At 40.1% G+C, this 23941-nt stretch overlaps 2 long non-coding RNA genes across 2 annotated transcripts in view; one reads left to right on the top strand and one right to left on the bottom strand.

Annotated features, from left to right (window-relative positions):
* On the top strand, positions 1-22647 carry LOC132653134 (uncharacterized). The gene is made up of 3 exons (XR_009590853.1): positions 1-136; positions 18262-18524; positions 19303-22647. It is a non-coding gene; the product is annotated as an uncharacterized LOC132653134 (long non-coding RNA).
* The window catches only part of LOC132653135 (uncharacterized), a 31828-nt gene that overhangs the window by 2141 nt on the left and 5746 nt on the right, over positions 1-23941 (bottom strand). The window lies entirely within an intron of this gene.

Below are 23941 nucleotides of genomic sequence, written 5' to 3'. Positions count from 1 at the left end.
CCGCGTTGTAGGCAAGATCTGGTGCCAGGGTGCATCATGGTCATCAGGGTTGGAGAGCTGTGGGCCAGCACCAGTGAAGGTGTGCAGAGATGGCCTGTCCCAGCACACTGATCTATCGGATATTTCACCTTGTCTGGTGAGAGGCGTTTTTATTTTAATTTTTACAAAGTTACTAACTCTAGGTTAGCTGATTGTCTAAAGAATGAATGATTCCACTTTCCTAAGTCATTTCTGATATTTGCGTATTTGTTTTGCCATAGGGTGGGAAATGTGTGAACATAAGCCAAGACATACTTAGTCTCAAAATATCACTGATACCCAGCTCAGGGCAGCACAGGAGCCCTGAGAAAGCTTAGATTAAGTTTCTTCCAATTCAAGAGTGAGAGAGAACAACTCATCTGTCTCTGTTATAAGGTTAAAATGTTTTTATTTATGCTTTTCAATGGTTACCAAGAGTCTGCTCTGTGTCCCCTGTGTTGTAGAACGTGGGGCTCCTCAGTAGGCAAGACAGACAAGCACTCTTATCATCGAGGGGCTTACATCACAATGTGTGTTCTCTCAGTTAGTCCTACCTGGAAATCCAATAGGACAAGTAAACAGAAAGGATGAGAACAGGGGCTAAAGTTCTGCTTGTTTATCCCAGTTACGCTTCCCCATGGACTTTGGAAGATCTCCTTGAGATTCGCATTAAGAAACAAGTTCACACATGTGAGGGACATGAGTTTAAAGTCCTCTGTGTGCTAGCTGCTGTAGGTGCAGCTAGCAATGGTGCCCAGGCAGCCATAACAGGTTGACACAGCTGTGGGGAGTGCGGGGCCAGCTCACAGCTGCCCCTGCATCTGAAGCTTTGTTCTCAGCTCCAGCTCTGAGGCCCTCCTTGTACAAAAGTGGTTTGGGGACCGTCTCTCCTTGACTGCAGGTGGAGCCACTCAAGAGTGTCCTTGCACTCAGCCAGGGATGTGATGTGACTGGACTCTTACCACTGGCTGGCTTCTTTCCCTGTGCTTCCTGTTGTCCTCACTCCATACAAGTCTCCCCGAGGACATTCCCTTGGCCATTCTTTTACACAGGAATCCATATCTCAGAACATGCTTGTCGAGAACACAATTGGGCACATCGGCCTTATCATTTGTTCCATGTGACTCATAAATAGTACAGAGTTGTGAAGCATAAGGATAATGAAAAAGCAAAAAACAAACAAACAAACAAAAAGAAACAAACCAGAGGATAAACACAAAGACAAATTACCAACTTCATGAACATTCTTTTTTAAAAAAAAAAGAAAAGAAAACAGCCCAAGGCTCCCAGTTCTTTAAAGTCCCAGGCAAACAAGAACCTTGTTTTTGTGGCGAGGAGACACAGTATCCACAGGATCGAGCACAGAGTTCATGTCTTTAGACTCTGATTATGCTTATCCACCTTTCACTGAAGTTCAGGTCACTTGATGAGCAAATGCCCTGTCAGGGTTCTCTCTGAACTGGCCTCTTCTGAGTGTCTAACATACTGTGACACTTTACCCATTTTTCAAGAGACAGATTGTAAAGCATTAGAAAACATTGTCACTTTCTGTTTTGTTTTTAAATTCCCTTGAATACTTCAAATGCATGCCTGTAGTCCATATTTTAGTTCCAGGGGCAAGACAGAAATATGTAAAAAATAAAATACTTTGTTTTAATACATTATTATTGTTGTTGTTGTTATTTTGGATTTTTCATATGGTTTCTCTGTGTAACATTGGCTACCCTGGACTCACTTTGTAGACCAGGCTAACCTTGAACTCACAGTGAACCACCTGCCTCTGCCTCCCTGAGCGCTGGGATTACAGGCATGAGCCAACCACATCCAGCAATTATTTATTTTAAAATTATTTTTTTAAATGAAGACTACAACTAGATTTTTATCTGAAATAAATGTTGCTAACAATACAGGAAAAAAAAATATATATGGCAGTGCTTTACAATAGCTGTGCTTTGTCAGCTCTGTGGTTAGGAGAGACTTTCCACAGAAACAGGGCTGTTTTGAGAAGAGAATTCAGCACAAGTTGGGAAGTCTTTTTGATTTAATTTTTCTGAGAAAATTGCAAGTGTGTATGAGTGTATGTGTGCATCAGTGTGCATATGTAGTCGGCCATCGGTCTCCCTATCTGTGACTCCTATAAGCTCCCCATCTGTGTATTCAGCTAATCACAGTTGAAAAATGTTAGAAAGGAAATAAAGTGTGAAAAAGGGTGGATTTTTGTAAAACAAGATTTTTTTTTTAATTTTTATTTTTATTTATTTATTTATTTTTTTTTTACATTAAAAAAAATGTCAAAGGACACCTGATAAATAACTGCAAGGGGCTGGACACACAGCTCAATGGTGGAGCGCTTGCCTAGCATTTGTGAGGCCCTGGGCTAGATTCCAGCATGGGGGAAAAATAAATTAAAATAAATTAAAAAGGAACCCAAGGGGGGGGGATTGTGTAAGAGTACAAGATTCTGATTTGTGCAGATTTAAAAATTAGAAAGAATTATCATCCCACCGAGAAAGAAAGAATGGTTAACTGTCTTTCTCTGAAGAATCAGTCCTTCCAAGTAAAAGGTCTGTCTGAAAGAGGGGCCAGTGCTTGCACACTCAGCAAGAGCCTTTCCTGGAAATGTGAGAGGATTCACAGGCTGTGGGATTCCTCTGCAGAGCAGAGGTATTTCCAAGTTGTTGTTGTTGTTTTTTAAAGGGCAAGTGAGACAAAAAGATCATGTATGGTGGTGCCCACCTATAATGAGGCAGGATGTTAATGCGTTCAAGGTCAGTCTATCTTAAAAAAAAAAGAAAAAAAAAGTGTCAAAAGGATCAGGAAGCTGTGCACTGAACAGGCTGTTCCTGTTTGCCTGTGTTCTCAGAAGCTTCCGCATTTTTGTTAAAAAATGGTGCCTTTTAAGTGTGTGCTATAAACAATGCCCTGCTGGGAGAGGGGGATCCAACTCTGAACAAATTGATACTGGAATTGTTTAACAAGTACTCCCAGCTGGTCCATAAGGACCTAGGGACAAGATAAGTGACAGAGCAGAGGTCAAGGATCAGTCAATGAACTTCCTAGTTTTTGTCCTCCTGGCAACCAGGGGCCTGAGTAGAAAGAGATCCTTTGTATTCAGGGGACTGTTTCAAAGCTCCAGCTTCCCCTGCTGTTTTCTTGGGCATAACCTAACCAGGTTGATGCCTTAAGCCTTGTGGAAACGATACTTTTATCATTAACAAGGTTTTGCTCTTGTTTTTTTTTTTTAAGTTAAAAATTGCATTCATCTTATTTTTCCTCCTCGTTCTTTGAGACTTTCTCATAATACTTTTTTTTTATCATATTCACTCCTCCCCTGACTTCTCTCAGATCCACGTCCCTTCCCTACTCACCCAACTTTGTGTTCTTCTTTTTTTTTTTAATAAAAAAAATTTACTGGTGGTTTAAAGTATAAGTTTTATTAATGGAAAAGTTAGATGGAAGAAAGTAATCGGACAGAATGCTAAAACACAGCTTCCTTTTTGGTTCTCTTAAGAATTAAATCATTTAGCTACTGAAAGCTGAGAAAGGGCCAGAAGAGGCTTGGCTGGGCCTGCAAGAAAGGGAAAAAGACAATGAGCCACTGCTCCTGGGTACGTACAGGTGGGAGGAAAACATGAAGGAACAGGCCTAACAGGAAGAGATGCAAGTGCCAGGCTGTTCCTGTTCACCATTGCCTTCACAAAGTGATTCCACCATTAAACCAGTGAGCTGAGTGGGTCTCCTTTATGGCTGCAGGGGTCTCTTTGACCTCCACATACAGTTCGGGGATAAACACAACTAAGTGACTGGTGTTGGTTCTGAAAGGGTTAAATTAGCAGAACTAATCTATGTTGATTCTCTGACTCCATCCAAGGTCAGATTGTCCCTGGAGTACCTTGGTTCCCACTCTTAAGTTCTGAGAAAAAAAAACACAAAATGTTCTCAGCAGCTTGCAGCTAGACACAGCAACTGAGACAGATGGATAAAGATGGTGTCGGTTAAGTTGTTCCCAGAGTTGCAGTGTTCCTCTTTGTGGTTTAGCCAGATGCTGTCAACCAACTAGGTCAAAGTGCATTTCATTCCTTTACCTTTTGTCCAATCATGTAAACTAAGCTAAGGCTTAGAAGCCCCTGCTTGTGGTTTTTCCCTTTAAAAACCCTGTTTCCTTGGAGCTGGCTGTCACTCTCCTTATCTATGTCAAGAGGGTTTGTGGCCCAAGCTTGAGCTTGAATCAAAGACCCTTGTGTGTTTTGCATCAGAACTTGTGTTCCTAGCGGTCTTTTGGGGGGCTTGTGACCTAGGCATGACAGTTCATAGTTTGGGAGTCTGACCCTGAATAGTTTATTTTAGGCACAGTTAGGCACAGCACAGTTTGGTGAAAATTAAGTCAATCCTGTGTGCATAATAAAGCACATGTAAATCTTGTTGAGAAACAGTAAGCTAAATAAAGATTGGAAGTGACTGCATCCAGACTCTTTGTAAAGTTTGTGTGACATTTTTTATAAAAGGACTGAGAAAACCAATGGTCTGGGGGAGGATGAGCAGACTAGAATACACATTTATCCTCTCCCAGTCTTCTGGATGGAAAACAGGTACAAGCATTCCTTCCCTTGAGGGAATAACCCTGAAAATTAACAGTCCATGTTCTCCCAGTACTTATCTGTGAGCACAAGGACCTTCAAAGTATACACTTTCTGTTTCTCTTCTCTCTATCATTGGCACACACACCACTACTGAATGTTCCCCTTGGAAAGATGGCTAAGAGGTTAAGAACACTGGATGTTCTTCCAAAGCCTGTTGCTTCAACTACTGATCTTTATACATTTCCTGCTACTGATTTTTAAATTTTTTGACCAGGGCCCTGTGAACGAGACTGACAAATGACAGATGAGTAAAACAAGCACAGAGTATCAAAATGTACACTGTGTATTCACATGGGAGTATTGGGTAGTTCTGAGAGACAGCTACAGCCTAGACTCATGTGGAGAATGAGTTGTTTTTTTATATTGGAGAAAACAACAGTCTTGTAGAGAAATGAGAAAACAAAAGATAAGGATCTCAAGCTTTCAGGGTGGCTCAACCTGTAGGAAGGAATTATATGTGGATGCACAATGGAAGCTGGGTGTGCTGCGTCCCTTTCTCTGAGTTGATAAACCCTAGAGTTGTCCTCAGCCTTTGAAGAAACAAACCTAAAATAAAACTGGATTAAAAAAAAAAAAAGAATTGCTACTCATCCTGTCAGAGATGGGGAGGTAAAAGGCTTTTACTTGTGTCTAATTCTTGTAATTTGCTTCATCCTACAATTATCAGTATGTGAAAATGGCATGTTTTGGGGTGATGTGTTCCGTTATGTGTAGAAAGCAAGCAATAATGGTCCGCAAGCATGCTGAGGACACTGGAGTGATTCATTCAAAGCATTTAGGATTGTCTAGCAAACAGCAAGTGCTATCGGCACACAGTAAATGCTATCAAAGTCCCTACTTAGGAAATCCTTTGTGTTTCCCTAATAGAGGGTAAGGGAGAGAGAGGGAGGGTGAAGAATGGAGAGGATTTGATCACTGACTGGAGGGAGGGTAAGGAGGCCATAGGTATAAACAGCTATCTGCTAGACTATTCTTCCTTCTAAAACTTCCTGGAGATTGTTGAGTTTAGTGGCAATAGCTGACTAGGAGACATTCAGTAAAGCTTAAGAATCAAATATCCGTTCACCTGCCCAACAGTTGCCCATCCGGCTCAGCATCTGCTTTGATAGTCTGAAGGGCAGAGGCTTTCAGAGACCCTCTGTGGTAGGTTCCTAGGTTGTTTCCTGTTTTCTTCTTCTTCTGATGTCCATCCTCTTTGCCTTTCCGGATGGGGATTGGACATTTTAGTTAGGGTCCTCTCTCTTGCTTAGTTTCTTTAGATGCACAGGTTTTAGTGGGTTTGTCCTATGTTGTATGTCTATATGAGTGAGTATATACCATGTGTGTCTTTTTGCTTCTGGGACAACTCACTCAGGATGATCCTTTCCAGATGCCCCTCATGCTATGACTCTCTTCAGACAGAAAAGGGATCTTGGAACTACAGCCACCATTGTTACTACCATCTCATTGGCGGCTGTTGGAGCTACCACCAGGGCATTAGCCATGAGTCATACTGGGCAGACTGCTCAGACCCTGAATAATCATTTAGCCAATGTAGCTCATGCCTTAGTTGTACATAAAGGAATTAATGCTCAACTAAAAGGAAGCTTGATTGTGGTCAATCAGAGGATTGACCTCTTGCAGGAGCAAATTGATACCCTCTGGCAAATCGCTCAACCTGGCTGTCAATGAAAGTATGCTGGACTTTGTGTCACTAGCATACAACATGAGAATTTTTCCTGTGCTGCAAATTTGTCTAAACAATTGTGGAGCTATATTTTAGGTAATTGGACTGGAGAATTCGATACTACGATGGAGCAGCTGAGAGTGGCCATTGTCACAGTATATTCTACCAGAGTGGACGCAGGACTAGCCACAGGATTATCAACATGGATTGTTGCAGCCATGAATCATCTGAAGGAATGGGCGGGCATGGGAGCGTTAGCAGGCCTTCTGGTGTTGGTCTCCTTGGTTTGCCTGTGGTATATATGCAAGATTAGAGTCTCACAACAGTGTGAGGCAGCCATGATCATTCAGGCCTTTACAGCCATTGAAGCAGGACGTTCTCCCCAAGCATGGTTGGATACCATAAAAAGCTAAAATGATACGCTCAGGATGCGAGGCTAAGCACTGCACTCAGGGTCAGCAGCTTTCAACCCAGAGAAGAGCATGTCTGATTGCATGCGGGTTGATGCCCCAGGTCCCACCTCTGAGAAAAAGGTATTGGACGGGTCTGATGCTCTTTGGGTGGATGACACCTAAATGAACATCAGTACAAAGTCCCAATTTATTTCTAATATCAGAGATCAGACCTCTACTCTTGCCTGATGCGTCTAAAACAAAAAGGGGGAACTGTAGAGAGCTGCGGAATGCTATGCCTTAAAGATGGAGCTGGTTTCTGCCTTCCACCTTCCCGATGGTGAGTGCTCTCTGTCACGAACAATTCCACATTTGGCTAAGGCTGAGGATCTGGCTTGCTTCCATGTATGTGGACCTATCTGCATTACACACGTGGCACGCCTGGGTTGGCTACCCAGAGGCTATTGAAGCTGTGGGCTGGCTTTCCCCAGGGTCTGAGGATTGTTCAAGGTTCCTGAATAAACTGCATTGAAAAAAAAAAAAAGAATCAAATATCATCCATTAGTTGGTTTTGCAGGCAAAGATTCTTGCCTACAAACCTGATGACCTGATTTTGAGCTCCAGGATCCATATGATGGGAGGAGAGACCTAACGCCTATAAATTGTCTTCTGACATCTACACTCACACCATGGCCGGTGAGCTACACACATAGACACATGGACACATGGACACATGGACACATGCACATCCACAAAAGAATATATATCTATATACACACATAAAATATAATAAAAAGGAGAAATAAATACTAAAGAAGGCTTACTTCTTGTAAACGTGGTGGTGCTTGGGCCTACAGGTCTATAGAGGGCCATATTAAAAGGAAAAATCACAATGGGAGCATCACTGAAGAGCTTCTCAAACGGGAGCTGGGAGGCCATTAAGTGGGCTGGGCTTATGGATAATTTAGCTCCTACTTTAAATATATCACCTCCTTGACCATAGACATCTGAACAATTAAAATTACTGGATCCAAAAGCTTGAGATAGTATCAACAGTTCATTAGACTCTCTGTCTTTTGAATACTTCGATTCTGTCCATGCCTTCTTTCCTCCCATCAGCCATGTTGTCCTGTTCAGCCTCTGCATTCAATAGTTCACATATGCTCCCACTTGTCCTACGTTCTGCAAAGCATTTGTTCAAAACTCTCTGAACCACTGCCTCCACAACTACAGTCCTCAGACCTCATATAAGGTGTTTTTATGGATTGACTAGCCCTGATAGATTAAAAAGAAAAGAAGAGAGAAGCAATTATCCAGGCCTAGAGAAGGAAAGTGTTTAATGAAAGGGAGTAGACTGAGGGAATTTCTGCAGAGGACCAGGAATCTTGATTTTTCAGAGAAAGCTAAATTAGGCTAGACCTGAAGCTGTGGGAAGAACTTTGCTTTTCCTGGTAAAACTGGTATAACTGTGGACTTGAGCACAGGGAAGCAGGAAAGAGCTATGGGGCTTCCCAGGGAGACTCATGAGCCTGAAAGGGTTAAGGCCAGAGATCATGCTGAGAACTGTGATTTCCACCAATCGAAAGCAAATGTTTACTAAAGCTCTAGGCAACTTTTATCTGGACACCCCTGGACTTTGAAATATACTGTTTACATGGAACAAACTGTCGAAAACCACAGAAGGTCTTTGAGACTAGGTCCTGCAACAGTTTCCAACAGCCTAGATTAAAACCCAAGGTAGTTAGTCACACTGACATCTCCATTATTAAACTGAAGCCAAGTTGTTTTGTCTTCCCAGAAGTTAGGAGAAAGGAAAATACACATTTCTTAAACAGTTTTGATGGGTGTGTCAATGAACTTCTAGTTCTGAAGTAGAATTGGAAGATAATATATATACATTAAGGCCAGAGATGATGGCACATACCTTTAACCAAAGTTCTGAGGCAGGAGGCTCATAAATTTGAAACCAGATTGGGTTACATAACAAGACCCTACCATCCATCCAACCAACAACCAACCAACCAACCAACCAACCAACCAACCAACCATAAAGTTCCTACAAAAGTCTATCAAACTAAACCCAAAACACAGTAGAGAGTGAACTCCGGTCCTGCTGAACTATCACTACAGCAACTTGCTTTTGTTTGAGCCAAGGTCTTACTATTCAAGCCCAGCCAGTCTCAGCCTTTCAGGGATCTAGTCTCAGTGTGAGAAATCTAAGGATTTGGGGTAAGCACAAATTTCAGGGTGGTATTTGTTCAAGGATAGACCCTCTTGAAATGGTGCTGGGAGGCAAAGCTATTTGAAGCCAAAGCCAAAGAGTGAGCCAAAGCTATTTAGTGGAGACAAAGCTATTTACTGAAGCCAAAGCCAAATAGTGAGCAAAGGTCATTTAGTGGAGATCTAAAGCCAATTAGTGAAAGAGTTATCTAGGACCCTAAGTCATGGGTGATAGATTTATGAGGACATTTGTTGTTAGTTTTAGAGCATCCGTGAGATATCTTAAGAAAACATCCTTACGGTATCTTGCAGGTGCAGTTTTCAAGCCATGAAAGCACCCTTGCTAGCTCCTGCAGCAGTAATTTAGCCTTCCTCCTTTCCTGCCTTCTCCTTATATAAGTTGGGTAAAAATTTCCAATAAATGAGGCTTTGATCAGACAAACTGACTTGGCCTCTTTCTTCCCAGGTTCAAATCTTTGTATGAAGCATGGCTGGGCAACAGAGAGTGGGAAATTGAAATGGAAGAGTTAAAGCCTTAGAGTATAACCTAGAATAGGGGCCCGGGCTGGGGGTGTCCTTGGAGGGAACAGGGCTTGGGGTGGCAGTGGTATTAAATGGCCTAGTGAAAATTTCTAATTCTCTTCACTTGATTCTCATACACTTCTGTGTTCTTGGATAATGAGGAGTGTGTCTACTGGAGAGGAGGAGCCACTGCCTAGAAGGAGATTGTGGCCATGATATACATATGAAGATTAGAACAATTTAGGGAAAAGAATGATGCCACCATGCTTCTACTCAGAATAATATTTGTTTTGAGTGTCTCCAAAGGAAGAGTGAGATAAGGATCAAGTCTTAACACACAGTAGGGTAATATGCGATTTGCAGCTGCAGTGAAAGAGTTAAATAAATCAGGGATACAACTTTTGGCTGCAGTTTCCACTTGGTCTGGCTGATAATGTGATCATGATGCAAAACGCATTAATTAGCTGAACAATGAGATCTATTCATTAAACCAAACTAGCTCTGAGTTCCCCTACAACAGAAATCAAACTCCTCTCAAGGCAGCAATTAGTGTTTAGAAAAACCTGTTGGCAGTAGGAGGAATTCTTTACAGATTTCCACCACTGACTCAAATTACTTTCATCATAATAATATTGTTTCTCCTCTTCTTCCTTGTCTCTGTGTACTGAGATTACTATATTTTTGAGTGACTACCTTTTATTTTTTTCCACAAGATTTTGAAGACAAGCTGGGAGTGGTGGCATATAACTTTCAAGATAAAAAGATTTGCTTATTTATTTATTTATATATTTGATGCATATGGGTGTTGTGTCTGCGTGTATACACACCAGAAGAGGAAGGGCATCCTATGCGGGTGCTGGGAATTGAACTCAGGACTTCTGGAACAGCAGTCAGTGCTGAGCCATTCCTCCAGCCCCAGAAAAAGAAGAAAAAAAAATTTTTTTAAGTTGGGTGTTACATAATATCTGTAATTGGGCCTTGTTTGTTTTTGGTATGATGTGGATAAATGATAGTGGAAAGAGCACATGATAAACTCTTGGAAATTAAAAGACTGTTTTTGAGACATTATTTGGTGATGTGTCACACTGTGCTGAACACAATTAGGGTAGTCTCCCAAGTACCAATAGGCGGACCTGACAAGAACATTATTTGATGATGAACAATGGTCCTTTTCAGCTGAGCTCCTTAGATGCAACCTGACCTTTCTCCAATGTCATGCTCACTGAGGATAAATAAAAAGTTGTAGTTGTTGGAGCTTTTTTTTTTTAAACTCAATGACGATACCATTAAGGTTCATCTGTTACTTCCCTTACAAATGCATATCTTCTAAATAAAACTACTACAGAGCCCCAAGTTTACAAACATAAATTTTCAAATAATTATTTTGTTTAGTGCAAAAAGTATTTGCGACTCAGTTGTGTTTGTCTTCTTTCTGCGACTGACAAAATGCCCAGCTTACTTAAATGAGGAAGGCTTTTTTTTCCATCATGGTTTCAGAGATCTCTGTCTGTGGTTAGTTGGCGCCATGGTTTCTGGGTTTGCAAGGAGGTAGAAGGTGGTAGTGGAGGAAAGAGACTTACCTCATGTTATGGAAAAGAGGAGGGGAGTTGTGGAAGAGAGAGAACATAGTTTACAGGGGTACACTTCTGAGGGTCTATTTCCTTCAATTTGGTGTCACTTCCTAGATATATGTTACTCCAATAACACATCAGATAATGAATCCATCAATGGATAAATCAATTGTTATCCTCAGTGCCCTAATGTTCCATTTGCTTCCCCTAAACCCTATGTCTGAATCTTGCTATAGGTGGGCCCAAGCCCCAAATCATGGGACATTTCATATCAAATTCTAACAGTATTAGTATTACTGCGCCTTCAGAATTGTGGAACTTGAATCTCAAAGCTTTAAAGAACTTAATCAAGGCCACACAGATAATTGCAAGAGCTGGAGTTGGATACTTGATCTGAATTTTTTTCATTTTAATTTTTGTTCCCCTCCCTGCTTTCATCTGCTTCTTTAGGCAGAGAGCTCCTGGAACATGAGCTGGGAGGTGTTTGCCTACTTGTTAGATGTACCCTGGGTCTCTGCAAGTACCAGGGCACAGTTTTGTGTGAATACTTAGATACTACCAGATAATCATTGTTCTCACCTTGTCATGATGTGGTAGCATGCCTTCTCCTAGAACAGTCTGCTTTTAGGATGAGTTTATTCATGCAGCTTGTTTTTAGAATTGTATGTGCTGCTTACACAAACAACCTGCTTCTAACCTTTTTGTCCACCTAAATCCTGCCTTAGACAAAGATAGCTGCTTCACTATACGCTGTAGGATTCTCAAGTGCAAGAAAAAAATAAGGTTTGATACTTGAGGACGGTCACTGGGCCAAAAGTGCTGGGATTACCCAGGCATTGTTAGCAACGAAGGATCTCTGACCACACCTTAAACTTTCTTAAAAAGACTCTACATTTTAACAAGATTCCAGTATGAATCATATTCACACAAAAATATGCTAAACAATGCAACAATGTACTAGATCCAGTTTTCCTCTGTGTCTTCTCAAAGTCCTCTTTATTTTTTTTTTATTTTTATTTTTTTTACTCACCAGTAGCTGACCTAGCAATTTCAATAATTCCTATGGGCTGTGCCGAACCACGTCAGCAATGTTATGGCAGTTGTTCTGGCAGTTAAAGCTGATATCTACAGACAAGGTCCACTTCAAACTGTTTACAATATGAAGTCATGGAAAGGTACTTATCTGTTAGATAACTCTTCCAAGAATATGTCTGCACTAACAGATACAAGCTGGCTCTAAGTATCATGTAGGGACACGGTCTCCAGTGCCAAATGCCCACACTTATGCTTTTCCACACAGTTTACACCATGGTGCCTCAACATTTGATATGTATAGGAGTTTTAAAGGCAGCAACACTCTTCATTCTTCAGCATCCCAGGAATGCAGGCATTCTCTTAGTCAAGTAATAGTAATGAAAGGCCAACATCAAACTTCCAGATTTGTTGCTCATGAATTTTAAGTGAAGGAAATATATTTCTCTGGGCCACAACTTTTGTAAATGAAAAGATTAGATGTGAGGATTCTTAATATAAGCACATTAAAGCAAAGAAAAATGTCATCACCTGCCAGGGTTTGATCAATCATCTTTATGACGGTTGTAAAATAAGCCAGTCATTTAGGCACACTGAATATCAGTGTTCCTAATTGGCCATGACAATGATAAATACAAAGTGATAAGGATCCGGGACAGACTTTGAGAGATTATTTACATCAGTGTTTGGGGAGCAGCTAAGTGATATCCACAGACTAGACCACAGTGATTGCAAATGGCTGTTGTGAGCTTGATTCATGAGCTCAAAGTTCAGAAGCCTCTGGGACACATTTACAGGAGCCGAACACAAAGCCACTCTACCTAGGCAAACCTGGCTTGTACAGTTTGTCATTTTTGTATACTAAAGGCTAAGTAACTACAACTCATATGATCGGATAAAACCTAATTGAAAGCACTGTACATTTCTTATTTCAAAACAAGTTAATTCTAAGATAATTTTAAAACACAGAAAATAATAATTAAGACATGTAACTATTAGATAGTAAAAACATTTTTCCACTTGTAAGGGATTTTTTTTCCTCTGTAGATATTTGTCATAGTCACACCTCTGCCTAGGTCTCCCTCAAAACCATAATTTTTCACTAACAAATGCACGCATACGCATGCTCGTGAGCACACGTGTGTGTCTGTGTGTGTGTCTGTGTACACTGCCAGGCCCCCTTAGGCAGTTTTGCATGAAAATCTCCACCCTTCTCTGTGACATTGTTTTCTGTGAAGCTCTGGCATTTCCTTGATGGTGTAGTCATGGACTCTGCTTTGGAGTAGCAATACCAAAGCAAGCACAGAGAGCAGAGTGATGCCAAGGCAAGTGCATAGAGTGTAATGACTAGCATTGGAGGGGAAGGAGAAAGATGGAAACCTGACATCCTACTGGATGGTGTAGTTATACTTCATAAAATGAAGTACTTAAACTGTCTACCTTATCTGCTTAGTGCAAATTCTCACACTGCTGTTTAGTGTCCATATTCTGTAATCTTCAATATTTTCCCTGTCTTTACTATCCCCAGCTTCTTCTTCAGGAGTCCAACTCTTAGGCTATGAAAGTATTCAGGTTTCTTTTGTTCAAAATAAAAATTTATGCCTTTATCTTAAGGTATTCCTTAAGCTCACTCTTTCTTTTCTATCAGCCAACAAAATTTTAAAAAACAGTCTGTACATTTGCAACCAAATCATTTTTCTTTTCTTTTCTCTCTTTCTTTCTCTCTTTCTTTCTTTCTTTCTTTCTTTCTTTCTTTCTTTCTCTCTCTCTCTCTCTCTCTCTCTCTCTCTCTCTCTCTCTCTCTCTCTTTCTTTCTTTCCTTTTCTTTTCTTTCTGGTATTGAACTCACTACATAGCTATAGAAGACTTTAAACTGCTGCTCCTCCCACCTCTACTTCCCATGTGCTGGATTACGGATATGTGGCATTGCATTTGGTCTCCGGTCAACTTTCTACTCTCTTCCCAGTGTGATATGCTATTAAAAATCTTATGATTAATAGTTATTGCTGACTTTAGTCATGATGAAGATTATAATTACTGTTTTGAGATCTCATTGTTTGTGAGGCCCTGGGCTTGTCATTTTATTATTATTAATCCCGCTTGATTCTCACTATAGCACTGTAAAAATGGGCCTATCATTTTTTTTTTTTTTTTAAATATTTCAGGTGTAGCGCTTAGGACTTGGAGAAGTTCAGCAACATACACATTGCTAGTCACATTACTAGGAAGTGGGAAGCTGGAACTTGAAGTAAAGCCCTTTGAAACTTACGGGTGGCAGCTTCCTCACTACGCGCAGCTTCGGTATCCTGTATCACTTGCATCAGCCAGTGAAGGCCCTTACAATTTAAGCTATCCAAGGGAGCTCTCCCGATATTTGTGTTCTCTAGCACGCTGTAGACGACCATGGCTTCTATCGTGGGGTACATGAACCCAGTGACTGGGAAACCAGCCTAGAGCGAGCGTGAGATTGAGACATGTTCAAATCCTGACAATCTCATCGTAAGATTGTCTCCCTCTTCCGGCCTATATGTCCGGGTGCTCATAGTCTTGCGGGCCCCCATCTCTGCCATCCTTGAGGTAGTCACATAGCCTGGTGACCGACCAGGTTTCAGGTTTCCTCATAAAAAAACACCTTCAGCTAGCACGTGTGGAATTCCTCTCCATGTAAATGAAGCATTCCCAGCACCTTAGCCCCAGCCAATGATGTTCACTCACGCAAAACCCTTTCCCACTCCCCCAAGGCTTATATAGTCCTTGTTGCCCCAACAAAGAAAACTGTATCACTAGAAGAGCTGTGTCACTGAAAGGGCTGTAGCACACTGAAAGAGCTGAATCTGAAAACGGCTTTCTCCCCTCTGGGCATTCACCACCAAACTGAGATCCTGTTAACCTACCTCCCTAGCTAAGCGTCATTCCTTTAAGTCCAGCACCTGTATGCTTCAGTTCCTGGATGCCCCAAGGGAAGAAGCAAGACCCAGGCTACAGAAAGACAGGCCATAGTGTAATATTCCCAAGGGCTATAACTTGTTTGTTTGTTTTCCACCTGTGGCATTTAGCATGTAGTATTTAAATAAAAGACGATTTTTTTTCTCTTTCCTTTTAAAAACAATTTTTGCTTTTTCTCTCAACTTTTTTTTTTTCTTACTTGAGCATTTATTCTAATGATTCCCAATGGAGTAAAGAGCACTCCGGAGGAAAGACTTGGACCTGAATCATCTGTGAGGTCATTTCCTGTATGGACCTGCTATCATTTTAGTATTCTCAGAAGGAAAAGCTTCCATATCTCAGTGTACTAACGAAGTCAGTGCTGCAGAAGGAAATGTGATGTATCTGTTCTCTGTATTAGGAAGGTTAAAAAGGTCTAAAACTTCTAAGAATATGATATTATATACTCGCATCTAAATATTCAACATGCACAAATTTTATGGCTTCAAATAACTTGTGTGCATTTAGCAGTAGTCTTCTGTTTTTAAATCTTAGAGTACATGAGATTCATGGAAACTATGAATTAGAAGAACCAAATTTTATCTAAATTGTTTTTCAGGTTTAACTGATGAATCTTGAAAATTTGAGGAATGTGCCTGTGGTTAGCTCTTTCGAGATAAACAGCAGGGCGTTACACATATATAAAGATGTGCTTCATAAATATTCATGTATAAGTATTAGAAATAAAAAGAAGGTGGAAGGGGGCTGGAGAGATGGCTCAGAGGGTAAGGGCACTGGCTGCTCTTCCAAAGGTCCCGAGTCAATTCCCAGCAACCACATGGCGGCTCATAGACATTTTTAATGAGATCTGGTGCCCTCTTCTCACCTGCAGGCATACGTGCTGGCAGAATACTGTATAAATAATAAATAAATCTTAAAAAAGAAATTGATTAAAAAAAAAAGATAGTTACCAAAAAGTGGTTGCTTTTCTAATATTAGGGTCAAAGAGAGTTTAAGGCTCTTCCCAAACGCAAATGTGTAGTCAGTAAAAATGGTTTGTATCAGCCTTATCTGTATTAGTCTGTCATCCTTTAGTTCTTATGGCATTGCAAGGTTTACTGTAAAATATAATGCCTAACGCTCTAATGCTTTCCTCCACATTTATTAGTACATTTCTGGATTTCATTTTCTGCACACCAAGTTGTCTGAGAGCATCTTGGCTCGCATTGCTTTTTTTTTTTTTTTTTTTTTTTTTTTTTTGGTACACTCAACCTTAGGACAGTGTTTAATTGTTAACCAAGCTCTCTACCGATTACTGATAGATTACCAATCCTTAGCTTTTGCATAAAAATTTACACAGGTAGTACTTACTTTTCTTAAGTTAAATACTGTCATGAGATGCCATTTTAAAAATATGTGAGTGAAGATGACATTAACTAGGAAACAATATATTTTCCTGACTTGTCCTAAAAACTCCAAAGTACACATTTTGAACATAACTTCCTGTTATCTAGAAGCATGTGATGTTAGTCTGCAAACATAAGCAAATCTGAAAATACTCTGTTTATTGTGCAATCACAAACCTACAGCCTGGTGACTGTTAATATTTTCTGGGAGTGACAACAGACTTTAGAAAGATAAGAGCTGTGGAGTCCCCAGTTACCCTCAAGGCGGAAGCCTGGCTTCTTTGCAGCAGAAGGAACTGAGATGGAATGTCTCTGTTCACAATAACTCAGGCTGGGAGTAGCAGAGCTGGCCTTGCCTCTGCTGCTAGCATCTGGAAGGGTCTTGGAGAACCTCCAGGTTCTCAGAAGAGAGGCCTGAATTTATGATGATTACTAACGTCCCTTCCTACGTTAAGGTTCTATTGTTTATCTAATCAGCAACCCTATGATAGGTGGTATGTTATGGTGATAGGGCATGTCAGCAGCAGAAACTTGGGCTGTAGAAGTGATCTTTTGATAGAGGGATGGCTTAATCCTTTATTCTAAACATTTGCTTCTCATATATATGAACTGAATATTTATGTGAATTATTGAAAGAGATTTTGAAGTCTCGAGATATGTTCATCTAAACATTATGCGAGACTGGCATATAAATAGGTTGCTTAGAACTAGGGATGCGTACATAATTCTTGATTTTTTTTATTTGAATTTGGGGCTATGAGACCAAAATTTCCTTGATCTCCATGCTAAATATCCACAGGCAAAAATTTGGGGGCTGAAAAGATGGTTCAGAGAAAAAGGACACCTTATGCTCCTGCAGAGGGCCTGGGTTTTGTTACCCGCACCCACATGATACATAGCCATCCATCTGTCACTCCAGTATCAGAGAATGCTATGCCTTCTCCTGGCCTCTGGGTGCAGAGCACATAAGTGCTGCACAGACACATATGCACACAGAAACACTGATGCACATAAGGAAAAAATACTAAATCCCCAAATAAAAATATCATATTAGCTAAAATGAAATTGATCTGATATATGCAGTAAGATGTAATTGAAACATTCTGTTTAAAGCACATGTCCCACACATAGGGCCTGGTGTGTCACACCAAATTCCCCTCCTGGCCTCTTCTTTATGTTTATTCCAATGAAGTTCAGTGTCCTGGATAGGCATCTCAAGAGGTGACATGAGATAGAAATTGAGATCATTATGGTTAACCTGAGTGTGCTGTAAATAAAGAAGAGTTTAAGTGTTATTTATGAAACCATACAGTGAAATAAATGGTAGAAAGAGGTTGAGCTGTATACTGAAAACTTAAAAGCATGGCTTAGGCAGAACAACTGATCTCAATTACTAAATAGACAATTGTTTCAACTGTTTATAACAAGTAATGATCATTGCAAAAATATGTATTTATTTATTTTTTCCTATGGGAATTTGACCCACAGGACAAGGACAAATTCCTGAACTATAAGATTACTGGTAACATTTGCTTGAGGAACAAATAGTTCAGTTCATCCAATTTCCAGTAACTTCTGAAGAAATGTTCCAAACTCAGCTAAAATCCATTGATAGAGAAGTCAATAACTTTTAAGAGTGGGGTGGTTGTGACCTTGATGCCTCATCTTTGTGTTTAGTTCATATTCCAGTTTTTCCTTTCTTTCAGCTGATAGTGGGTTGTTCTTTCTTTCTGGGTCAGTATTATGTGATGTGAAAGCTTGCTGATTTGTTTATTTAAAAGTCATCAAGGGTTCACCATCCATTCTGGCTGACTGGTGATGAATTCTCCGTCTCCACTGTATCTCTCTCATATTGGCCTATCAAACTAGGACCTTGTGCATCCTAAGAAGGCATCCTGCTGCACTACACAGAATCCCTAAGTTGACTGGAGCATCAAAAAGATGAATGTGATATTCAGAGGAACAGATGTGGAAGACTGAGAACACCCAGGGTGATTGATTTCAAAGAAAGATGTGGAATAGAATTTCAAGAACGAGCTGTCCTGGTGGATTTCCAGCATTGCATCACCACCAATGTGTCTGATGACCTGACATGATGACAGTACTATTAGAAGAAAGACTGCTGTCCACAGGTGAGAGACTATAACCCGCCCTGCCATTTAGCTTTCTACACAACCCAGGCTGCTTCTTCACATGCCATTTGATAATAACAGTTGCTTTCCTTATGGAGGAAGCTTTAGCCTGCATATGTCAAGGAGGTATCTTGATGTCCCATTTTTCTTCTAACTTTGGGGTTTGTAATAGCCATCACCGAACCCCAGCCCAACTGCTACACAGCCTCTACTGCTTGTGTACCCTTGGAGGTAAATGAGGTATAGCTGTGTGCTCTTAAACTTCATCCTTCAGTACATTATCTATCTATCTATCTATCTATCTATCTATCTATCTATCTATCTATCTACCTACCTACCTATCTATCTGCCCCCTCAATGTATTAGGTGCCAACTCAAGCTTTTGTCTTTCTTCTACCAAAACTTGCTCTGGAAAAGGACCAAAACTCTTTCATCCTAAGAACTTTGGACTTCAATTCTCTGATGACTTTCTGCATTTTAGAAAAAGCTCAATGAACAAAAAGCCTCAGAAGGTAGAAGCTGCTGTTTGGTGGTAGTAATGGTGCAGAAGGCTTCTGGATGTTGACTGCCTGGTCACCTTGGCACTTTCCTGGAGTCTCCTGTCAACTTATCTCACACAGTCAGTCAGTCTGGGGCTCAGATGTGTGGGTTTCAGGTATTCATGATACTTACACATAAGCATTCCTGAGGAACAAGCCTCAACTCTGACACTGCTATTTTGGTCTCCAAAGCACTTTCGTTTCATAACCTTATGTTTTTCTTTCCACATGTCAACCAGTGCATCCGGCAGCTGTGCTGCAGAGTCAGCAGGTCTTACATTTGGCAACGTCTTAAATTTGAACAAGAGTTCTCCAGCCTGACTGAGTTTGGAAGTATTCCCAAACACAAGAAAGCCTTAAACTTTCATGAAATTATACACTATGAAACTAAAGAAAAGAAAAAGATTGCTCAAGTCAAACACCGTGAGACCAGAAGACATTTTTATGTGTGGGTTGTTTTTATTTTTAGAAATAAAATATAATAGCTAATTAGTGGAAAAACCATGCCAAACATTCTGCAAAAAGTAATATGTAGAATGAATTCATTGTGGTAAAACACAGGGTACATAAGTATATGTGTTTTCATTGCTTTCTTGCCATGGTCAGATGTTTTGCTAAATGCTTTATAAACAGTGCTTTATATACATAACAGATAAAAACCCAGAGAGATACTTTTTCTTCCTCACCCCTTTCATGTTCTTCATGATGCCTCGCACAAAACCCAAGTTCTATGATCAAGCTACATGTCTACCAGCAGATCCATGGATTTTCTGAAGGCACATTTGTACAATGGAGGTTAGTTGGGGGGGAGCAAGCAAAGAAAAAATTATCATGATATCTTGTAATTAAAAAACAAGCCATCAAAAAGTTGGAAGTGGAGATCATTATGATAAACACAATAGCCCAAATCATAGAGGAAATATCACTTTTCCTCTCATACCTGGAAGCTACATTTGAAATGTATATGCATAAGAAAGCAAAGTAGAAGGGCATTATTTAGAGGAAGGATGAGAGGGAAGGAAGAGAGGAATAAGAAAGGGTCATGGGAAGGGAATTGTGCAAATATATGCATAAAAGGTCATAGTGATGCCCACCATCTTCTACAATAAATATATGCTAAAGAGAAAAGAAGAAAAAGTAATTTTGTTTCTGCTTTCATCAGGAATGTTGGATCAAAGTTTCTTTTTAAAAATGGTCATGTTGTTAAACTTTCTACTAAATATTTATGTTTATTCCTACAGAGAAGAACTGTTCTCAGCTTTGGTGAGTATAGAGACAGCAGTCAGTGCAGAGGCTCATAACTGGTCAAAGAGTATGTGATGTCCCTAAGCATGTGTACATATGGGCAATACTAAATGAACTCAGTAGGGTATGCATGTATGTACACAACTGTACAGTGAGGCTCAGAGGCTCTGTCTCTTCATAGGGTTGAGAACTTGGTCCAAGTCAACTGTCACCTGACACCTTGCACTAGTGTCAAGAATATGGCTCCCAGTCTTGGGGACCTAGATCTCAGAGAGCATGACTGTAGTCATGCTCTGGAATAGTGTGGCTGCTTAAAAAAATGTTCACTTACTTATACACAAATTAAAAAAATACACACGCAAAAGAAAGAGGAATACACCCCCTTTTGCTGCTAAACAACTTACCTTAATGTCTTATATGGATATAGGTTTCCTGGAGTATCAGTATTGGGCTAAATTATATTCTCTGAGTAGATTCAAAATGGCCGACACGCACCTTCCAAGGGCTGGAGTTTGCTAGAAAGGTTGATTTCAAGCCACGTCAGTTTCATCTGTTGCAATTTACCAACTAATTCCAACCTCTCTTCATAGGATTGCAGCCAACATTCAGAGGCCAATATTAAGTAGTTAGCCATTCTGCTGCACAGTACTATTATTCTCATTTCATGCATGAGGAACCCTGTACATTGTGGACTAAGTATTTTGTGCAAGGTCACATGGTTAATAAGTAGAAAACTTGGATACAAAGCCAGGCAATGTAGTCTCCAGAGCCTGATCATCTGTTTGTTAGCATTTGGATGGGGTAGTAGAGGGAAGGGCACTCTGAGGAGAGGAGCTACTCATGAAGGTGGAGGTGGTTGGGTGAAAGTGGGGACTGGGCTAGAATTAGCTTTCCTGAGCTGGGAGAAGCAACATGAGGTTAAGGTGGAAAGGGTCTGGGTTCCTGCTCTCACTGTAGTTAAGCCTTTGGGGTTGGAGCCTTGTCACAGGTTTGAGCCTGTGGTTGAAAAGACAAATAGGCAAGAAATTGGCAAGAAGTGTGACCTTATCTAGGAGGCAAATGTCAGGCTAACGAATGTGGTCAGGGTCAGTATGATAGGAGACGCTAAATGTGAGCACAGCCAGACCCCTGTCCATACTGCAAATTAAAGGCTGAAGCTGGAACATCCTTGGATGTGTCAGCCAAGACCAAGTACATGATGTTCTGGAGATCAAATGTATCTGGCAACCTTGAGGACAGAGAACCAGGAAGCCAGGGTGGATGGTTTGGGTTTAGACAACTGAGAAACTGCAATAGTACACACTGATGACTTTGTTCTTTTCCACCCCTTGGTGGTAGAGTTCAAACCAGGATCATGCATAAACTAGGCAAGCATTCTACCACTGAAACACGCCCTTAGGCCTTGATTTTCTTTGACACAGGGTCTTGTTATGTAACCTAGGCTGTTCTAGAACACATTGTCTTCCTGCACTCCAACTCAGCATCCCAAATGCTGAGATTACAAGTGTGTGTCACCACACAGGACTTAAGGCCTTGTTCGTTTTATGATAGTATCTGCAACATTTGATGACTTTGATATATTATTGGCACATTAAGAGGTCATGACAATTCCAAACTATCGGAGACAAAAGAAATACAGAGATATGTTTTTGATTGAAGCTTATTACTTTCAAACAGTAGCTTTGACTTTGTGATGTCTTATGGTAATAATGGGACTACAAACAGAAAGAATAAATAAAAAGAGATCTGTGTAAAGTGGATGCCACATGCATTTTAAATAATATACTCTGTGTCATTTGTGAGTGTTGCACCCTTGAGATGCCAGATTTGTGTGAGAAGACATTCCTCCTGATGCCAATGGGATCTCTCTACAGAAAAACTTTTACTTTATCCCAGAAATTTTTGGAGAAAAGGAAAAAAAATCTTAATGGCACATACAGTGTAGAAGTAGTTACTTTTTGTGGCTCTCAAACAAAACCACTGTGGATTATTACTTATCCAACTAACACAACTCTATCTTTCTTCCTATTTTAGAGTGGCCATTGTAATAGATACCAGTTCTGGAGAGGGCTGGTAAGCTAATAAGAAGACAGTCTACAAACTCACATCTGAATGTGGGTTTCACATCCTCCTCTCTTCTGAGACAGCATCAGGCGGACCTGAAACTTGCTCTGTAGGTGAGGATGATCTTGAATTTCTGATCTTCCTGCTTCTACCTTTCAAGAGCTGCAATTTCAGGTTATACTACCAGATATAATTTATGTGGTGCTGGAATTTGCACCCTGGACTTCATGCTAGGGAAGTGTTCTATTAACTGAGCCCTACATCCTTCCTTTTTCTCCTCTTTTTTTCTTCCTTCCTTCCTTCCTTCCTTCCTTCCTTCCTTCCTTCCTTCCTTCCTTCCTTCTACTTTTGTTTTATTTATGTATTCTGAGAATCAAACCTGAAGCATCTGAGTACTACGCAAGGATTCTACCGTTGAGTTACCTTCCCAGACAGTGTTTGCATTTTAATAACAGGATGCTTCATGCTACCAGTATTGTAGTAGTATTAAGTTGTAGTAAGAAGTCATCTGACATCTGAAAACTCAAAAAAAACAAACAAACAAACAAAAAAAACTGGGAGGATCACACTTCTACCAGACATCTTAATGGCATAAAGAGATAAAATTCTTTCTGCATTCAATCTTATATTGATAATAAATCAAAATTTAGGTATGCAATCTTCATAAGTCAATATATCAAACAACAAAGAAAAACATATAAAGCATTTCATTAATACATAAACAATCTATATAATAATTAGAAAAGACAAGGCAATTGATAGGAAAATGATCAAAGCATATAACTGGCATTTCAAAAACAAAAAGTAACAAAAAGAGTTAATTATTATGTCTGAAAATGTGTCCTCCAGGTGCAAATGTTGATATCCTAGTTCCTCATTCCTCAGAATGTCACTGTATTTAGAGACAGGGCTTTTGAGAAGCAGTTATGTAAGAGGAAGTAATTAGGGTATTCTTAATCCAGTATACTATCCCAGGAAAAGTGCTTAGGGCATACAGTCATAGGGGAAGGTCACATAAGGACAAAGTAGGGCAGCATTCAGCCAAGGAGTAGGACTCAGATGAAGCCACACCTACTAACTCTTGAATCTTACCCTTGCCTCCAGAATTATGAGAACATAAAATTTTATTGTTCAAGATACCAACTCTGTGGCATTTTATTATAACAGCCTTAACAAATTAAAGCAGTCAACAAATATAAATACTGAAATACATTCAAATTAAATAATAATTTGATCATATTGTCATATATTTGTGGATGAGGATATTATTTGGTGTATATTTAGAAGAGAAGTTGGAAATAACAATAAAAATTAATATATAACAGGAGGCACACTATTAAATCCCAGTACCGGGAGGCAGAGCTTTGTGAGTGGGAGGCTACACATACTCTCTATAGTCTACAGAGTGAGTTCCAGGCCAGCCAGAGCTAGACAGTGAGACCCTGTCTCAAAACAAATTTATATCTGCATTTCCATTGATCAAACAATTTTTACCTCAAGCAGAAATTATATGTACAATACATTAAAATTTGCTAATGAAGAACAACTAGTGTGTACATTCAAAAAGAT

The sequence above is a fragment of the Meriones unguiculatus genome, chromosome 3 (assembly GCF_030254825.1).
Source record: "Meriones unguiculatus strain TT.TT164.6M chromosome 3, Bangor_MerUng_6.1, whole genome shotgun sequence".
In the NCBI taxonomy this organism is placed as follows: Eukaryota; Metazoa; Chordata; class Mammalia; order Rodentia; family Muridae; genus Meriones; species Meriones unguiculatus.
This window is presented reverse-complemented; position numbering and strand designations above follow the sequence as displayed.